Source organism: Amphiprion ocellaris, chromosome 13 (genome assembly GCF_022539595.1).
Source record: "Amphiprion ocellaris isolate individual 3 ecotype Okinawa chromosome 13, ASM2253959v1, whole genome shotgun sequence".
Taxonomy (NCBI): domain Eukaryota; kingdom Metazoa; phylum Chordata; class Actinopteri; family Pomacentridae; genus Amphiprion; species Amphiprion ocellaris.
In genome coordinates this window covers 25807376-25828760 of record NC_072778.1, presented here as the reverse complement: position 1 = coordinate 25828760, position 21385 = coordinate 25807376, and positions in this window count along the sequence as shown.

Sequence of the window (21385 nt, the reverse complement as noted above, 5' to 3'; positions counted from 1 at the left end):
ATAAACAAATGCTGCATTTCTGACAATATGGAGGAATGAACAGCCTTGGAGGAGTACTGTGCTGTCTGAATGCTTTTCTAGTTATTATTTACTGAATCTATCAACTTATTAAAAAAGATGCGTGAAGGTCAACTTGTCAGCAGTTACTATAAATAAACATGTTCTCACACTTTAATTTTCTGCACATAGCTCAGCATGTGCCTTTGCTCAAAGTAAGAGGATCCATTTAGATCCTATAGTTTCCACAATAATCATCGATATGAATCCTCACAGAAGGTTTAACACTGAAGAGTCCAAAATCAATATGACATTTGACAGACAGCAGCCATGTAATTATGGCTTTAAACATCAGGAACTGACAAGAATGAGGAGAAATAATGGCCATCATCAAGATAATAATTTGTGCTGTGAGGAGAACCAGCAGGGAACACAGCAGGTGTCTTGAAGAGTGGCCAATTTTGATAATAATAGCCAACATTGTGATACATCACAGTGCTGTTAACATTTAACAAAACTAGTGCTGGCCATTTTTCCTGCACTGGACCTCCATGGAATAAGATCCAGAGAGTTCTCAGATGTCAGCTTAATATTAATAACCACAGTGAAAAGTTATTCTTGAAACTACTGTCAACCAGTGAAGAATTCCAGAGGAACATTGTTGACAGCGAGATGTGGGGATTGTTAAATGTAAGTGGAACACCGTTACTGAAAAATATGCTGCTGCTGAACTTTAAATGTCATTCATAAAATGCCACTTATTGGAACAGTGTAAAAACTCTTGCCTTGATGCAACTGTACACTCTTTTCTCCAGTTTTGGAACTGAAAATACAATCCCTGCAGCTCACAGACATTAAAATGAGTCTTTCTCCAAATATTAATCCACTGTTACTTTTTATTTTGTGAACTTTTAAAAGAGAAATAAATTACGGAGTGATTTGCTGCATGTCCAATAAAAGCCAACACCTCTGCTTCCTCTGAGACTCTGGAGTGATGCACTGAAGCACCTCTTGCGTATTGATTTGAGGTTTTGATCATTTATTGACTCACCTGCCGACGCGGCTTCAATCCTCCACTGATGATTCATCTGCATTTCCAGTTATTTGTGAGCACAGCGTTGCATGTGTGTGTGTATTGGGTGTGCAAAGCAGCATTATTGAGCTTTTCTATGAGTCCTCTGAGTGTGTGTGTCTAATCAATCAGTGTAAGTTGCAGTCTCCCGGGGCCTCTCTAATACCTGGCTAAATAACTGCTGCCAGCAGCACTGCATAGGAAAATCTGGTATTTTTAAAGAGCAGAACACACGAACCTGTGATTCCTTCCAGCCTGTGAAATAATTGCATATTGAATTTGAGACTGAAGTATAAAAGTCGTGTATCCACGGGTCATTGTGCATTCATTCACTTTGAAAACTGCCTCAAAAATATTAAGACTTTCATTATACCCAGAACTTAAACTATTCATAAAACAGAGCGGTGAAAACGTATTTAACTCCATTCTGGTTTCTTCTGGTTTCCTGTCAAACAAAACTATGTCAATTTTTTTGGCTAAATCTAACAAAAACAACCTGAGTGAACATGGTTTGTTAATATAGTTTAGCTGGGAGCTCTTTCACCAGAGAACAGCTCAGGAGCACCAGGGTTACAGCCTCTGTGGATTTGATTCTCGCTTTCATGGCTACAACAGTGGATATTTTGGACGTTCTGGTCAACAGTGCTTCACTTTTGTCCATCCAGTGAAATGCCAGAGAAAGAAACACGGACTTCACACACTGTGGCCTGGAATAGTTCGATCTAAGATTTGTTCACTGAGCAACAGAGCGGATGAACTTCAGCTAGAGGTCCAGGAAAAGGACAGTTTTCTTGAATGTTTTTTTCTGAGTGTACCTGACTTCAGTCTGACTCAGTGGATGCATATTTTAGGTGTAAGCCTGCATTCCACACAGCAGTCTTTCCCCCCTCATGTCTGCATGTTCCTGTTTTTCTAAATCTAAAAACAAGGACTGACGAACAGCAACCTACATGTAGAAAATAGAAAGTTTTGCTGAACATTTTCATCATGCATTAAGGCAACCCTGCTTGGTTCTTTTGGTGAATTAGTCAGTTTATTGACAGCGCTCGGCTGCCTGAATGGAAATGTTGGACCAAAAGTTCTCCCATTACTATCTCATGTCTCCTCATTGTGGGTTTAATATCCATCCAAGACGACTTTGATGATTTTTCCCCCTACAGCAGAATGAAGTGCAGTCAGATCATTCTGCAGCATTGTGGAGACTCTAACATGACTCCACATCTAACAGGTAGCAGGACAAGCGCAAGGCCTCACAAACCTGGATTCTTTCCCCTTAATTATCTCCAGCAGCTGAACCTTCAGTCACCAGTTTGTCATGCTCTTAATGTTTTCTAGGCAACACAACATTCTTTGGGCTCATTTCTGGTGGTGATGAATCCAGCTAGAGGTGGGTGATTGGCCGCCTGGTGACCTGGTGCAGACCACACCTTGGAACTCAATACTGTTAGGACGGTGGAGATGAATTCATGGACTTAGAGACCTGTTTGAGCTCAACGTGCAATGGCTTAGGGCTGTCCTGGTCAAGGTCAAGGTCAAGAATCTTGATTGTCATTATGCAACTACTTTTCACCAGTCACATGACAAAATTTTTTTGGTAGAATCGGCTTAAAAGTCAGTATTAAAAGACATGGACAGTAAAATGTACAATGCATTAAGAATAGTAAAAATACATTAAAAGCAAGAAAATAAATATGCAACAGACTGATTAAAGTGCAGCAGTGGAGTTTCAGTTCCATCTCATTTTGGAATATCTTTTTTTTAATGCTTTCAAAAAAACTGTAAAAACAAAAAACCCTCTCTTTCATGTCAAGCTTGGAAAACAATTAGCAAAACAGTGTAGCTTTTCACAGCCCTAACCATATGTGTAGATGCCATTAGAAGTGGATTAAAATGTCTTGGACTAACACAGTATGTTTTTAATCAGGGCTGTGCTTTGGTCCTAATGTCAACTCGAGACAGTTTCAGACCTTTATAAACACTTTACTGCACTTTCTTTGGGCTTTTTCAAAGGAATTACCTCTTTTCCCATCCTTTTAACGTTAAATATCTGGTTACTATGATTTAAAGAGGAGGAAAAAAACAAGACTACAACAAAGAAGATGTTCACTTGTAAGGCAGCCACTGATGATTCATAGCCAAAACTGTGTAGTAGTTTGCCCTATGATGGCAAGATTCTGATTTTCAAAAATACCTTCCCTTAAGTGCCTTGACCATGAGGAGAGTAGATAAATAAAAAGAATAAGCCAAAAAGTCTCAAACCCACCACAGTCTGAAACATGTCAAGGTAATGTGACGAATGTGTCATAAAGTGCTGTTCCTATTTATACCGTTTCACTCTTCAGGTGACGTCAGTAAAGTCTCTGAGGCTTCAGGGTGGAGGCTGGAGCTGGGCCCATGTTGGTGCACTTCTCCACCTTCATCACGGAGTCCATCTTCACCTCGCCGCCATCTGCTGTGCTGCTGCCGCTGCCAAGGACAAAGGCAGACTGCAGCATGTCATTCGTTCTGCTGAGAAGGTGCCTGGCTGCAATCTGCCGTCTCTGCAGGACCTGTAGGCCTCCAGGACCTCGAGGCAGGCAGGAGAGACTGAGGTCCAACCCTCCCAGCCCAAATAATAAAGGTTCTGAGATGTTCCTCTCCAGCAGGAGGCAGTGATCCATCTGACAGAAGAGCAGTTCCTTCCTGCCTGTAAGACTTGGGACACCAGCCTAAACTTAAAACTAAACATACACTTCACACTGTGAGCATTTGCTAATTCATAGTTTTATATTTTGCACATTCTTGTACAAGTTGTACAACTACTAAAAAACAGACAGCCTTTGTGTTCTGTATGTACTTGTTAATTTTGGTTTTAAGATCTAATCCATTTACAAACAAACAAAAATAGCAGAAATCCAGCAGTTTTGTGTTTAAAAATAGGATAAAACTGCCATTATCCCTCTTTCAGAATATTTTAGCAGTGATTTATTTTGTTTGCTGCTGTGTTGTAAAAGTGTGTCAGTCCAGTGTAACATCAGGTTGGTAGGTGTCTCAGGCTGACAACTTGTTGCTGCAGAGGACAGTAAAGCAGTATGTTTCTGCATTAGAAGCATTAGAAAAGTTTAATATTTCCTGAGATATGTTGTTATTCATGCTGGTCCATAAGAACTTTTCCATAAACAGTTTTTTGGACAATGAACGGCTGTAAAATGAAAAATACTTTTTTCACCAATCCTGTCAAAAAACAGTTTTTATTATAAGAATTTGCTTAATTTGGTCTAAGAATATCTTGAGAAGTTTTTTGAAATTTCCGTGGTGTACGTGACAAGTGTGCAAGTGATAATGTATTTTTTCTGTTTCCACTGTATCTGGGTGAGCCTGACCATGAAGATATCAGAAACATGTCTGGCTGATCTCCAACACACTGAACATTACAGGAACTGACACTGTGTCAGAAGGTTCGTGGAAATAAAGTCTTAGGTCATACAGTGGGTGTCACTTGAACTGTAACCAGCTGAAATGTTGCTGTTTATATTCTGGTTCTTTTATACATCTACACACTTGAATGAAACTTCCTTTTAGTCCCTTTCATTATTTTCTTCTCTCTTTCAAGCTCCCCTGTTGACAGGAGTTGAACCACACGGGTTGCTTGAGGTTGTGTTTGTTTGTTAGACTTGTTGGTGTTCATGAATTGGTCCATTATTTTTTTCATCATGATTCGAAGCTACAAGTGTTTTTTTTTTGTTTTTTTTTTTTAAAATCCAAATCCAAATCATACAATCATCAAAGCTGTAAATTGATCCCCACTCTTTGTTAGCTAGTTGGTCAGTATGAGCATTAAAAAATTACCCTGACAAGGACTGATCTTTTTTTGCCCTGATTACATCAAATATATTCCATGTATTGTTGCTAAATATGTTGTGCTAGAAGCTGTAGGATGTATAATAGCTACTTTGTAACAAAGCAGGACACATGCTAGCATTGGTTGGTCTCAAAATCTCCAAACTGTCTGCTAGCAAGCAAAAGCACTAAATCTGAAGTAAGTTCAAATGTTTTTTTGTTTTTTTTTCAAAGACATATTTGTATGTTCCCCTGCAACACATCTACTGGCAGGTAAAACAAAAGCATCAATGATAAGGGCTGGTCGGATTATCTAAAGGTGCTTCAGGGCTTCGTTTATCAGCTTCAGCATAGACACAATGGTCCATCTTAGTAAAAGGAAAGCAATTACTGCCGTCCCTTAATTCCTCATGGAATTCAAAGTGATAACTCCAATGCCACCAAACACAAAACAATACAATACTTCTCTGGGATCAGTTAAACCAGACTACGACCCTGTAGCTTCACCACCTATAGAAACAGACTGACTGGATTGCAAAAGATTGATTTACAGTTCAACAAGACTAAAATTAGGATTTGCATTAAAACACCATCTCTTTGAATTTCTAACATTCGCTGTTTGTTTTCTCCAGCAAGAAGCTTTGGTCCAACTGACTCCAAACCTCACACCATCAGAACAGTTTCTCTCCTCCTGCAGTGACCTCATCAACAAACCCTCAGACCCCAGCCTCACCTGAACTTCTTACCCTCCATGAAAACGAAGAAACGTAACATTTATCTATCTTCCTTGCACACTGCATATATTCCTCTAGAACTCGCACTGTGAGCATTTGGTTCATATTTTTCATATTTCAGCACAAACTGTGCAGCTCCTTCATTAAAACAAACAAAGAAAACAGGCATATTTGTAAATGTTTCCATTTTAATAGTTGTGTTTCTTGACTTTCTTTGTTTTCACTGCTTATTGTTATTGTTGTACACCAAAATACCCGAACTAATTCCTTCTTTAAGTCTACTTGGTTATAAAGATGATTCTGATTCTGTTTATTAGAATCATTTAGTTGCAGTTGTTCGTGCTTTAGATGACTTTATTACTTACTAAGATCATTTGCTTCAGTAACAAAAAAAAGACTAAAAAGTGGTCATTTGTGTTGATCAGCCGTAACCCTCCTTTGTTTTGTGTTGAATTAAGTTAAAGTTGATATACACGCAGAAATAGAAGAAACATGGAGGGAGCTGGAGTTGGTTCTGTCACTCCTTCACTCTCACTCCAGCTGGTCAGGTCAGACATCTGCCCTCCCTGAACCTGGCTCTGCTGGAGATTTCTTCCTGTTAAAAGGGAGTTTTTCTTCCCATTCCCACCACATATTTGCTCAACGAGAGTCATGAGTTTGTTGACCTTCATCTCACTATGTGAAGCACTTTGAGATGACAATGTTGTGAACTGATGCTATAGAAATAAAACTGAATTACATTGAACTCAGTGAAATGTATAAAAAGTTAAAGAAGAAATACTTTGTGAAGTTCATGACAGAGTTCACATCTGTTGCAGGTGTTTTTTCAATGCTATTTCATGAGCAGAGCACCCCGCTGTTACATTCATTTTCAACTCTGTTTGCTTCTAGCAGATCAAAGACTTATTGATTTCTATTATCAATAGGAATTACTAATGAAAATTTATACAAGCAGCAGTCGAAGGGAACAACGAGCTCGATGAGCAACTCCATACAGGAGAGGATGAGCAGAAAATATACATGTTTCTCATTCATATGGAGGCTGGATGACATTCTATCATGTAAATGATAGATGATGGTGCCAGCTCAGATTTTTTAGATGTTTTCACACAAAGACTTCTATGTGAAATGAACTTTATGTCACTGGTTATATCAGCTCATTCAAATAAATCACAGTGCTTTTATTGAGAACTCAGCATGAAAAGAGGCTCACATCTAAAAGGTGCTGTCTGTTTTTTTTTTAAACCAAATTTCATTCATCAATCTGCAAAATTCAACACAATATAGCACAAAGCACAGATTATAGTTACAGATTCATGTTTTTTTTCTTTTTTCCCCGAAACAACTATTTCCCCAAATAAAAACAATACAAAAATTGTAAACAAACAAATAAATAAATAAATAAGAAGAAGGAATAGTGAGCATACCTCCAGGCCACTACCACTGTTATGATCCGTACAGTCACCCACCATGTAGTCCTGAACCTGTCTACATCTGTTGGTTGTGTTTCTGGGACCCCACTCTAATGAAATGGACTGCAATGTTCCAAAATGGGAGATGAGAGGTTGCCAGTGTTGATAAAATTTTTTTCAGATGAGCCAAGAACAGCAAATTATTTTTTTCTAACTTCAGGAATGACATTAGGTCCCGAAGCCAAGAGAAGTTTGAGGGAGGTGATTGATTTTTCCATAGAAGGAGAATACAACGATGAGCAATTAAGGAGGCAAAAGAGATGATGTTACGTTGTTTAGCAGTCAGTTTAAATCCCTACTCAAGGTTGCCAAAGAAGATGCCTATCTGGGGTGAAGGAACCAGGGGCAGTTCCAGTGCCTTGGATATAAAGTCAAAAAAGAATTTCCAATATTCTCAGAGACTCGGCCATGACCATAGTATATGAGTCAAGACTGCTGGTTCCTGAGAGCATCTGTACAAATATCAGACAGGTTTGGATTAATGTTTGATAATCTGACTTTAAGATTGACCCTATGAAGCACTTTGAACTGAAGGAGGCTAAGCCTTGTACAAGAGGAAGATGTATTTATCGCACTCAGTGCATCATACTACCATTGATCTGATAGAACAACGTCCAGCTCAGCTTCCCAGCTTGACTTGATCCAATGCGGAGCAGGGGTTGGGACTACAGATAAAAAAAGATCATAGAAAAGATTGATTATTACAGTTGGGGGTAGCTAGGGGTACAGAGGTTCAGCTGAAATACCATCTAATTTGTTGCCAAATTTTCAGGATTGGGACAACTATGGGATTGGAAGAGTGTTCTCTAGGTTTGGATAGGAGGTTGCTGCAGACCAAGACGTTTAAGTATGAGGAATAGCGAGACACTGTTTTGTCTGTGTGCATGTTAGCTGCCCAGTAGTAAAACTAAAAGTTTGGTAGACAAAGTCAGCCCTGTGACTTTTTCCTCTGGAGTAGAGATTTGAAAATTCTTGGATTCCACCCCCCCACCCCTCCAAATGAAATTTGAAATTACTGAAACCACTTCACGCAAAAAGCATTTGGGTACAAAAATAGGTAAGCATTGAACAAGTACAGATATCTTGTGAAGACATTCATTTTAGTAGAATGGACTCTGCTTGTTAGAGAGAGGGGTTAGCTGTTCCATCTCTCTGGTAGTCAGAGCTGTAAGTGCTGTTGTTTTAAAATAACATTCTTATCAACACTTATCCACTTCACAGCTCCTACAAAAAAAAAAAAAAAAAATCACATCTCAGATGATTTTCCATTTGTTGACTCCACATCTCAAAGATGCTCTATTGGATTGAGGACTGCTGACTATGGAGGCCACTGGAGTACAATGAACTCATTTTTGTGTTTAAGTAACAGGTTTGAGATGATCTGAGCTTTGTGACATGGTGTCTATTGTGGTCATAAAGGGTTGGACATGGTCAGCATGGCCAGTCTTGTGGGCTGTAGAGTTAAAATGATGCTCAGTTGGTACTAAGGGGCCCAACATGTGCCAAGAAAATATCCCCCACATCATTACACCACCACCAGCAACCTGAACTGTTGATGCAAGGCAGGATGGATCCATATTTTCATGTTGTTTACGTCAGATTCTGACCATCTGAATGTTGCAGCAGAAATGGAGACTCATCAAACCAAAAACATTTACCCAATCTTCTATTGTCCAGTTTTGACGAATTGTAGACTCAGTTTTCTGTTCTTAGCTGCCAGGAGTGACACCTGAAGTGGTCGTCTGGTGCTGTAGCCCATCTTCTTCAAGGTTCGATGTTCAGAGATGGTAGTCTGCATTCCTTGGTTGTAATGAGTGGTTATTTGAGTCATTGTTGCTTTTCGATCACCTCAAACTCACCTGGCCCTTCTCATCTGAGATCCAACATCAAGGCACTTTCGTCCACACAGCTGCCGCTCAGTGGATAGTTTCTCTTTTTCAGATCATTCTATGTAAACCCTAAAGATGGTTGAAGTGAAAATCCCAGTAGATCAGCAGTTTCCTAAATACTCAGAAAATCAGATCACATTCAAAGTCACCTAAATCACCTTTCTTTCTATTTTCATGCTTGTTTTGAGCTTTAACAGGTCGTATTGAGGGAAAGTTCCGGCTGCACCATAGACTGTATATAAAAAATGGGTTCGGCAACCATTCACCACCTACTGGTTAGGGGAGTACTTCTGGAATTTTGCAGTTTCACACAAGTAACCCTATCCTATTTTAACTGGAGCCATAATTTACTAGGAGATTTACAGGAGAGTTGACATGAGCGATTAAGACCAAAAACTTAAGAGGAAAACATTTACTGAGATAATAAATGAAGGAAGAAAAAGCATTATTTTCTCATAGACTTCAACACAATTGGGCTTCTTTTTGTAGCGAGAGGAGTCGGCCCCTACTGGCTGTTAGAAATGATGCAGGGTTAAAGCAGTGTTAGCTTCACTTTAGAAACCCAGAAGCTGTGTCCATCTTTTACATACAGCCTATGAGACAGACCTGGTAGAGAATGCAACTTTAATAAAACATTTCTTACCAATTCATATTCATGGACTATCACTGATAAAAGACAGGCAGCTGTTTTACAGGAGGTGTTTCAACAAACCTTGTGATGTTTCCACACATGCTGGATAAGAACTTTTCTGTATTCTGCTGGCATACAATGAAATGATTTTCCTTCAAGCCTAAAATTGATTCAATTAGAGCACAACTTCTAAGTGACCATGAAAGTATTCTAACTTGTAGACAGATTTATGTTATGAAGAAAGCATTGAATATGTAGGTATTGGCATTCTGGCTTTATGTTTTATCTGTATGGCAGTAAAGCTTTTTTGTTTTTGTTATTTTGTCTTAGTTGTGTTTTGGAGGACCACAGTGAAAGCAAAGCTTTTAGCCTTTATTGTGTTTTAATCCTCAGGAACTGCAACTACTGCTGAATGGAGTTATTCTGAGCTTTTATTCTTCAAATAAATTCAATTATTCAGCATGGAGCAGGAGCTTGCAACATGTGATAGAGGAGTTTGATAAAAACGTAAGAATCCCAGTGAAAGAGGTGCGTTAAGCTTGTCCTTTCTGCAAGATGGCAGCCCTTGACATCTCCCACTTGTGACTGTGGAGCTGCAGGATTTGGCCAGGGAATGGAGCCATATGTTTCTTCCAGCATGAGGCCTCCATCACGGCCACATGAGAACTGCTTTGCCCACTGCCAAACCCAGAGTGCACACACAGAGAACATGCTCAGCACCATGAGTGCACTGATTGATTTGTAAGAGAGAGGATGAAGTGACCTAAAAAGCAAAAAATGTCCTCAATTTTTGCAGTTGCTGAAAATTTGACCCATTAAATATGTGGTTTAAATAGGAACTGTTTATATATATATATATATATATATATATATATATATATATATATATATATATATATATATATATATATATAGAGAGAGAGAGAGAGAGAGAGAGAGAGAGAGAGAGAGAGAGAGAGAGAGAGAGAGCGAGAGAGAGAGAGATATTGATATTTTTTTTGAACACTCACCAGCCACTTTAAAAGGTACACTTGTACAACACAGTACATTTCGGCATGCACACATGACCAAGATGGCTCACTGAAGTTCAAACTGAGCATCAGAATGGGAAAGAAAGGTGGAATAACTTTAAACATGGCCTGGTTGTTTGTACCAGACAGTCTAATCTGACTTTTTCAATAACTGCTGATCAAACCATATGTCACCCACTGATTATGCCCACAAGGTAACCCCACCCTAAAAAGTACCCTGCTTTATTGTTTTTGTTTTATTTCAAATGCATGTAATTTAATGTAATGTAATTTATAAAATAAACATAGCACTGCAATGAAAGAGATTAAAAATTAGTCATAAACTCATTAGTAAAATGTTCACCGAGGCAACAAATGAAAGGAGAAGTGGGGTCGTTTTCTCACAGACTTCAGTACAATATAGCTTTAAAAAAAAAAAAAAAACTAAAGGTTTCGCCCCCTGCCGGCTGTTTGAAAGAATGCAGGTTTGTGGTTTCAGTTTTCATTTTTACCAAGATGGACTGTTATCAGATAGCTAAATGCTCAGTGTTTAAAAGAGTCCTCGTGAGAGAACATTTGACATGAGCCAGTTCTTGTGTTTGGCGCCATCTGTTTTCTCCATATGCTGACAGTCACCATAAGAACAAACTCTTCATGATGTCTCATTTCACCAGCAACCTCTTAGTATCCCCAGCTTATCAGACTGTCACTCCTTCCTTGATCTGTAAAGGACTAATAATCACATATGACCCTGACCAGCAGTTCTTCCTGCTGGACACAGAGACTAACCATGTGCAGAAAGACTGGTTTTAGCAAAAGCTTTATATTATAGTTTGAATAAAAAACGTCCATCTAAAGTTACAAAAATCAATTGTAGTGATAATTTATGTCTTTGTCTCTGTTATGTGGCTCCTGGAATCAGGTGTACCTGCAAAACCTGTGTTTTTGTGTCATTCTGTATGTATTACTTGTTTGTGTTATATATGTGTGAAAGAACAAATAAACTATCTGCTGTTTTATCATCTGAAGACACTAAAAAAGCAATGTCATCTGCATGTAAAGAATATTTTGCAAAGCAGCTTACTTTACACCATTAATGTCATTGATCAATAAATGTTATATGTAATTAAAAAGTAATTTGCTCGTAACACCATGAAGCGTAGATGTTTATCAGTTTGTGGGATAAACTCATGAAACAATCTGAACGATGATCTTAAAATGATTATAGTTATAAAACAATTTCAGAAAATATATATAAATGTCTGCTTGAAAAGTGAAATAATGTAGAACAGTAAAGGTGTTTAAAGGTGTATGTAAGTATAAGGTTTGATGCAAACATGCATCAGTATGATATGAGACATCCTATAATAGAAATGTAGCTGGTCAGTTAATAAGTTAAACTCCATCCTCTTCATTTTCAGACTGTATTTTAGGTTCTGTTTTTTTGTTTGTTTTGTTTTAGATTTTTATTTTGCGTATTTTATTTTCTATTTTTCTTTCTGTCTTTATGATACTGTGGCATGTTAAAAACTAGAAAAGCAGTGAGAGATCGCGGTACTCCTCCAAGGCTGTTCATTCCCTCATATGACATTGTCAGAAATGCAGCATTTATTCATTAGTTATTGATGATCAGAAATCACAGCAACATAGAATGTGTCCATTTAATATAGATGTACCCACAAACAACATGACCTTGCTCTGAGCACAGGCGTGTGTTATGCATGTGTATGTTATGTACGGATACCAAATCACGTGACCTAAATATGTAGCAGGTGGCAGGAACTGATGGGACTCAGAAACACCCCCACAATTTAATCAGCTGTTCCTTGTATCATTTCTGATGGATAAGTCCTGATAAGTCCTCAAGAGGTGGTTTTGTAGTAGGATCTCAATCATGTGATCATCAGCAGCCAGCTGATGTAGTGTTCACCTGTTGTCATGGTTACAGTGACGCCGTGCCGCTATCTCACAATGATACAGAAATCTTTAACAAATCCATGGATCTAGACTATAAGCCACATCACTGCTAAAATTTAATCACTTGGTCCTTGTATCATTTCTGACCTTCTCTGAAAATTTCATCCAAATTCGTCAGTCCTTTTTAGAGTAATGTTGCTAACAGACAGACAGACAAACCAATGCTGATTATCACACAACCTCCACTATGTTCCTTGGCGGAGTAATAAATCAAATATATAATGAAATATCAGTTGGTACTGAAAGTCAGCACCTAAAATTATGCAGCATCAGATCGGCCTTCACAGCTTTTTTGGACTTGGTTTATAAATGTAACATCAGTGATGTTAAAGGAGATGTGCCATTAAATTATTAAATTAAAAGCATCATTTTAAAGCTTTCACTCACCTCATCTTCCTGTCTGCTGTCCTGCACACCTCTCCATCCAAGATCTGAGCCTTTCCCATCCTTTTTTTGGCCTTTTCATGCAAATGTCGCTGCATATAAACAGTGAGAGCTGCTGGTTGCTTTCCATGTTTGTTTGGGTTCAACAGCATGCAACAGTTGGTGTACTCATGGGGCCTGCAGAACTTCTGTAGCTGGATGAAGAGACTGGTTCCCATTGGCAGGGAAAAGCCAGTTAGGAGGACACTGGAAAAAGGAGAGGATAGAGACGCTGCCAACATTATGAACAACTTCTGTGCATATTAAAAAAATACTTTCTGCAGAGACGACAAACTGAGATCTAGAATGAAGGAAGGTCTTGGTAATGCCGCTTCTCTGGGTTTTTCTTGAGTTTTCAGAACTTTGCCCAGGCCCAGAGTGGCTAATCGGGAGGACCGGGACAATTCCCGGTGGGCCGGTCCGATGTTTGGGCCGCGAGAGTCGGTGTTCACCTTTTTTTTTGTCCCGGCGTCCAGTCATGGCATTGGGTTGATCGTTATGCTGCTACCACTGTCTCTGCCCCGCCTCTGCCTCCACTGGCAGCTCTTTCTTTTTTTTTTTTTTTTTTTTTGCAGACGCACCCTGACGTAACACGTCCGTGCACACGGTCAGAGGTGTTTGAAAGATGGTAAATAGAATGAGCAAGGGTGGCATGGAGAAGGCAAGAATTAAAAGGAGGAAAGCTCTGGAAACACATGCAGCCAAATGTGCTGAAATTGTAGACTTTTTCACTAAACTGAGCTCGCGGTTTGAAAAAACAAATGAGGACGATGAAACGGGTACGACAAGATGTTGAACTTTGCAAACCATTGTTCAAGTTAATTATCAAATCAATGAATTGTGTGGCGTTGTGGCATTTAACATAACGTTATATAATTTCAATAATATTATGATGCAACGCCACATAACTGGGAAACAATGTCTTGTAGCCTCTCAGAGTCAGAAGAAAGATCCAGCACCAAGCAGCAGCCATGAGCCCACAAGTCCAGAGTGGGAGGTAGGATTGTTCATTGAGTGAATATTATTAGAATTAATATAATGAAGAGTCTGATGTAGACCTTCTCGATATGAAAAGTGCCCTGAGATGCTAGATGATTCAGCACTACATTAATGAGACTGACCTGAACTGATCAGAAGGCTCTGAAAAAAGGAGAGATTTGTGCTGAGAATTATGAGCATTTTTAAAATGTGATTTAGTGTCAGAAGCAGAGCCAGCAGTGACGAGGGGATTACTACTGTCAGTAAAGGAACAGGTGAGCTGCTGTAACAGTGTGTGAACAAGCAAGCATTAGTTCCAATATAACTACTTTATATTCCCAAAAAATAGCAGTGACCCATTTTATTTTTTAAACTTTAACACTAAGATAGTAAATACACATTAGCCCACAATTGAATGTGAATAGAATGAAAGTAATATAAAACAAGCCTGCAAATTTTGACAGTGAAAATATCTTAATTGGTTAAGTCTAAATGTGTGTACAGATTATTATTTTTTATTGTGATACAGGTGCAGGTGAGTCTAGGGAAACTGGAGGAAGTGTGAAAAGGAGAGCAGAGTCACTCGGACTGATTCCAGAAGCAGCAGCTCAGCAGCAGAATCCTGAACCACAAGTTAGGAACGAGACAGATGAAGATGAGTTGGTTGATAGTTCTGATTATTTTGCTCGCCCTCAGTCACAGGATGTACACACATAAAAACTGATGTTTTTATGTATGTACATGTATGTTTAACTGATGTTCTCATATTTGTGAAATCTAAGTTGTGATGGAACTGTTTCCTTGCAGAGGAAAAAGAGACGATAGTGTTATTAGAAAGTGCAGCACTTTTTATTTTATTTTTTAAATTGAATATTTTTATTTATTCTTTTATTTAATTTTTAACTTTTGGATATCTGTGAATTCTTATTTGAACAGAATATAGATTTGGATATTGTTGTAAAGAATAGTGTTGGAGATGTGCACTTATGTTGAAATAAATCTACATTGTGAAGCAGCCCTTACTTGCACTGAATTGGAAATATTTTAGAAAAACACACTGAATTACAAGGCTTTACAGAAAAATGCGCTATTGTAGACTTAACATGTAAGGTTATAATTACATGATTTTAATAATAATAGGTTGTGATCTAAAGTGGGCCGGTCTGAGGCATGAAACTCCAGGGCTGAAAATGAATCCCACTCCTGCCCTGGCTTTGCCTCTAATCTGTTGTATTTACTCAGTCACAAGGTTTAGCTGTTAAAAAGTATAAAAAATCAAAGTAGTTGAAAGTTGTTCAGGCGTAGTAAATCTGATGTAAATGAACAGTGTGGATTAAAAACACAATTATTAAGATTGCGTACGGATCAATAATTCAAGAGTATATTGAATTCAATTGAATTTTTCTACATTTTCTCCCGGTGAGCAACAAGGACATGGATTTTTCCAAATAGTATTCTCTGCCTTTACCACAGAAAATGAAATACAGTGTCCTCTGAGAGTAGATTAACAGCTGAGTGAAAATCTTTTTTGTTTTATTTTTTTGCCATTAACTTAAGGTGTGTGGATCTCAAATAAATGATGATAATAATAATAATAATAATAATAATAATAATAATAATAATAATAATAATAATAATAATAATAATAATAGTAAGAACAAAAAGAAGAAAATGAAGAAGAAGCAAAGCATATCATGAAATAAAAGCAGCAAATCTTATTTTTAGGGATGTCCGATAATATTGGTCCACTGATATTATCGGCCCAATATTGGCATGAAAATGTGATCTCGGTCAATATCGTTATCGTTTTTTTTGCCTATCATGAAAACCGATAAAACAATGTCTGGATTGTCGGCATTTACTGGTGTGCAAATGATCACATGACACAGTTTGATAAAGTGATTCACATCATCAAACTGCATCGTGAAGTGTGTAAAGAAGTGCATCACTGGCATTTGGCTAAAAAAAAAACAAACAAAAAAAAAGATAGGACTACATTACCAATCGAGTTTGTCTACCAATGGAATAAGGGAAACACAGCTTTTGCTCTCAACCAAACTAATATCACTAGTCAATGGGAAGTAGAGTGGGGACGGGTCTTAGAAAGAATTTGAGATCCCGCTGCAGGTGAGTCCATACCGACACCTAGAGAGCACAGTATTCCACTCAGGCTTCTCAGTCGTTGTATTATTTCTGACTGAAGTCCACGGCGGTGGATTTGTAGCAGGATCGCAATGATGTGATTGTCAGCAGGTAGCGGACGTAGTGTTCACTTGTCATAGTTACAGCGATGGCGTGGTGTTATCTCTCAATGATACAGAAATCTTTAACAAGTCTGTGGATTCAGACTATGTGGCGTTCCTATCTCGTTTTTATCTCTGAAACAAACTGCAGATTCTCAGATTGCTAAAATCAGATACCAAAGGAGGATGTAATTTAGGGGCACAGTAATAATCATCAACTGAAGGCAGCTGCTTTAAAGGTCTAGAAAAGACTTGACTACAGCTGGTGGTCTCCTGAGCAAGAAGGAAGGAGGAATTTTGGACCAATTTGAAAGGTTTCTCCCCCTTAAAAGGGAGTGTTTTCTTGCCACCCTAACCCTATATAAATAAAATTTAATTGAATTGAATTACAAGTCTCTCTTAATAACTGGAAACCATTGCAGGTGATGATCATGAAGCTGGTTTTACATATGGCCAACAACATGCAAAGCTTTGAAGAGTCTGAAAGCTGAAACAGAATAATAATATAATTTAAAATAAGCTTTATCCTTTTCTTCTGTGTTATTTCATAGCTGAGATGTCTGGGGTTTTGTTCTACAAGCAGAAAATAGTGCAAATAAAAGAAAAATCATTGAGAAATGTATCTTTAATCACCTATCAGAGCATTAGTCTGTCTGTCAGCCTTCAATATTTTATTTCCATCTCAATCTGGCCTTCAGACCTGACTTCTCCATCATCATGACTGTTCTAAAATTCAATAATAATGAGTTCCTCCTTCTTTGATAAAGGATAACTTTCAGGTTGAGTTTTCTTACCGATCTTTTCAAGGTCTTTAATTGTTTGATCACCGCCTCCTCCTTGATAACTCTGTTGTAGTGGTTCAACTAAAAACGCTCTCCTTTGATTTAATACAGAGGGAATATAATGGGCTTTACAGTCTTCTTTTTCATATTTTTATTATCAACCTACTTTGAATATACTTTAATCATATTGTTTGTTTTTATGCTGATGACACTAGAATTTAATCCACTGACTCTGATATATTACAAATGAAGAATATTTTACAGTTTAATTTTAACTTGGTGCCGAACTGATTTCATGACAACAAACTTGAATAAGAAAGAGTTCTGCACCGTGCACCACTGTACGCCACACTGTCCCTCATATCTCACTGATTCAAATATTATTTCAGACAATGGCCCAGAGACAGTTGATTTGTTCAGATGTCTCAGTTTGTTGATTCTGAAGCCTGTTCAGTTAATGGTCATAGGGGTGAATGGGCCGCCTGCATTTAGTATACAGTTCTGTGAAAAAGTATTTGCTTGATGTTTTCTGTTTTTGCACATTCCCGACTTCGACGTGAGATGAACTAATATTTATTTGTATTTGTCAGAGATAAAACACAAAACGCAGTTTTTGTGTGATGAAAGTAATTGCCCACTAAACCTATTAGCTGGTTGTTCCACTCTTGGCAGCAACAAATGCAATTAAATGTTTGTTCCATTTTCTCTTCCTTAGTCTTCCTTATTGTGGAATCATGTAGACGGAACTTAACTGAGGCCAGTGAGAGGGTTCTTTTGTAACCTCCTGGATTAGATATCAATGTGCTCTTGGAGAAATGTTGATCATTGGTCCACTCCTGAAGGTTCTCCACTGTTCTATGTTTTTTCTCATTTGTGGATAATGTCTCTCACTGTAGTTCTCTAGAGTCACAGAGCCTCAGCAATGGCTTTGTAACCCTCCAGATTGATGAATGTCAATGACTTTGCTTCTCATCAGTTCTTGAATCTCTTTAGAACGTGGCATCATGTGCTGCTTTGAGACCTTTTAGCTACTTCACAATGAAGACAGGTTCTATTTAGAGATGCTGAGATTCAACAAGTCTTTTAGTAATCATATGTGGATGGTGAAACTGAACCAAACTGCCAAATGAATCTGGTCATTTGGTAGATTGGTAGCTAAGGGGGCAATTACTTTTTTCACATAAAGGCAGGCTGGACAGCATTTTTCCTTCAATGAATGGTATCATCATCTAACAAATTCATTTAGTGTTTTCTTGGGTTATCTTTTTCTTATATTAAAATTAGTTTGATGATGTGAAACAGTTAAATGTGGCAAATATGCAAAAATAGAAGATATCTGCAGGAGGGCTAATGGTTTTTCACAACACTGTAAGTTATATAATGTTGCATGTGCACATGTTGCACATCTCTGTTCAATAAATTCAACATTCAGTGCACAACTTCAGTGAATCTGTACTATTTGGACCACATCAGCAATAGAAGCAGTTAGTTCAGCTGTCATTTATTGACTATTACAGCCGTATGGCATCGAAACTATGATGTACATTTTTGTACTTGTACTACACTGACCATGTACAGCTGGTGGAGAAAGCAGAGCTGTAATATTGTATGATAATAAATAAATAAACACAAAGAAAGTGATAAAAATAATGACTTGTGACATTAAAGGCCTCTGACATTTTTAAGCCTCCTTTATTAATGCTGCTCCTGCTGTGAGACATCATGCAGCAGGAACTTTTTTTTTTTTTTAAGGGCCCTTACATAACAACAAGTCAGCTTTTCTGGGCCTGCAGAACTGACCAAACTACTTCCACTTCAAGTTGGGTCTTGGCCACAGAAAACAACTGAGGTAATAAAGTGAAAAACAGGCAACGTGAGTTCGCCTCAAATCCCCCTCTGTGATAAAATAATGAGGTCGGCTGCAGCTGATCTGAAACGCCGGTCTTCATGAAGGAGGGGAAAAAACAATACCCACTAAAGCCTCCATCCCACATCCACCCCACATCCACTCCACACCCACCCCCGCCGCTCCGAGCCAGAACAGATCAAATGTCTGGCACTGAGATTACAAGCTCTGCAACCATATCTATTAATGAGGTTGACTGAATAATTGAAGCGAAATAACATTAAAGATAAAAAGAGGTAAAATATGAAGGCGACATCTGCACGCTGTTTTGAGGGGACGTCCTGTTGCCTTCCAGTTCTTTTGTCCCCCAGACAATGCTGAATACGTCTGAATGCAGCAGCTTGAGTTTGGACCGACCCAGACTCTAGTTCCTCTCCTCTTCCCCAAACTTTGTCCCTCATATGTTTCTGTTTTTAACCTCTGTTTTTCTACATTTCTCCCTACTTTCTGCCTCTTTCATCATTGGGTTTTAATTGGGGTGCTTCCTCCTTTTTGACTTCTCTCTGCTGCGCTCCAATTCCCAGATTGAGCTCACATTGACTGGGATGGTAGCTGTTAAAACAAGAAGAACACTTAAATGCATCTGGGACTGCTAGAATGAAGTAAAACAATGTTAATTAAACACAAAAAAAACAATGATGTAGCTATGTATAGTCTTATGATTCCCTTTTAGCCATTTAAACTAATCTATTTATTACAGAGCAGAGCTCAGTTCTTCCTAATGTTCAGCTGATGAGCACTCTCACACCTAATCAAGCGCACAGCCTGTCGAAAGGCCTTTTGTTGTTGATTTCTGTTTTCCCGCTCAATTTAAGTGATTACTGCCATATTCTGCAGGACAATGCTATAATTTCCCATCCGTGCTTAATTTACTGCTCTGGGAATTCAGCTGATTGGGTTTTGATTGTCTGTGTGAACAAGCGGCACTTCCATTTTTCAGAGGCGAAAATTGATGCTGTCATTTCAGCAACATTGTTATCATAAAAATAGGCCTGATGGAGTATTCATGCCCCGCTTTTTATGAGCAAATGTGTGTTTTACACATTTGGTGCTCAAAATAGCTTGTATTATTTCATGTATTGGAGCCATTAATTGGAAAGACCCCCTAACCTGACTGATTTAACGCATCATGACTGGTAATATGGTGACATGTACTCTCACAGTGTATCTGTAATGTAGTTTATTTTCTGTCTTAAAGGCTGTTATCCAAAATCTACTCAATTAAACTTCTGAAAATTTGTTGTTAAAACAAATTGCTTTTGCATTTTTTGAAGTAAAGTTTTTTTTACAAGCAAAACTGCAACATTTTCTTTTGAAATTAGCTCTGATGATTTTCAGACAATATTTTCTTAAAGCTCTACCAGTCAGACAGAGCCCAAGTGTGCAACATTTGATGGTACAATAACCTCAGTAGAGTTTATTGTTTTGTTCCCAGAGAAAGGTTAGCAACTTTCTTCAAGGTAAACAATTTTCACTTCTTCTAAAGTCCTTCCATATAACTTTCCATATAAAAACTCTATGAATAATTTGTTTTCAGTAAAAAATAAGTAATGCACTGTTTTTTTTTTTAAACATAATGTTGTGTATTTAGATATGTATGGGACCGTATTGATATTTTAAATTTCCATCAATGTCCATGAAATGTTGTATACTACAGTAACTATTCTAACTATGAAGCTGAACTTTGATGAAAATGCTAATTACCAAATGCTAGCTTGTTCACATTAACTACCATGGTGACCTTTGCTCAAATCACTGATTGGCAATTGTTAGCATGCTGGCCAGCTGTATGAAATGAAGTCTGATAATGAAATGGATGTTTACTAATGTTAGCTGGCTCATGTCTTAAACTGTGATGGGGGCCTTTGCTAAAAATACTGATTAGCATACCTTGATATGCTCACATGCTAAATTAGGATTTAATCTAAACTAGGACTTTAATAAAAATGCTGATAATGAATTGTTAGCTTGCACTCTGGCTAAACAAATGGAACTTTGTTCAAAATGCTAATTAATAAATGTCTGCATGCTCATATGCTCAAAATGCTAACTAGTTATGAAGCTGGCTATTCACAAATTAAGCTTAGCTAGATGTGAATTTTAATGAAAATATTAATTAGCAATTGTTATCATGGTAAACTGGGGTTCATTTTTTAATTTTGATGGGAATGCAGATTAGCAAATGTTAGCAACAACTAAAACAAAACTTTGATAAAAATTCAAATTAGCAAAGATGAGCTTTTTCAGACATGAAACTGTTATGGTAACCTTTGCTAAAACATTCATTAGCAATATGTTAGCCTGTTCACATGCTGAACTAAGATTTGTATTTCCATAAAAGTGATGACTGAGAAATGTCAGTCAATATACAATAGAAATGTATACTACAATACACTACAAACTTTGATGAAAATGCTAACTAGTAAAGTTAACATGCCGACGTACTAAATTT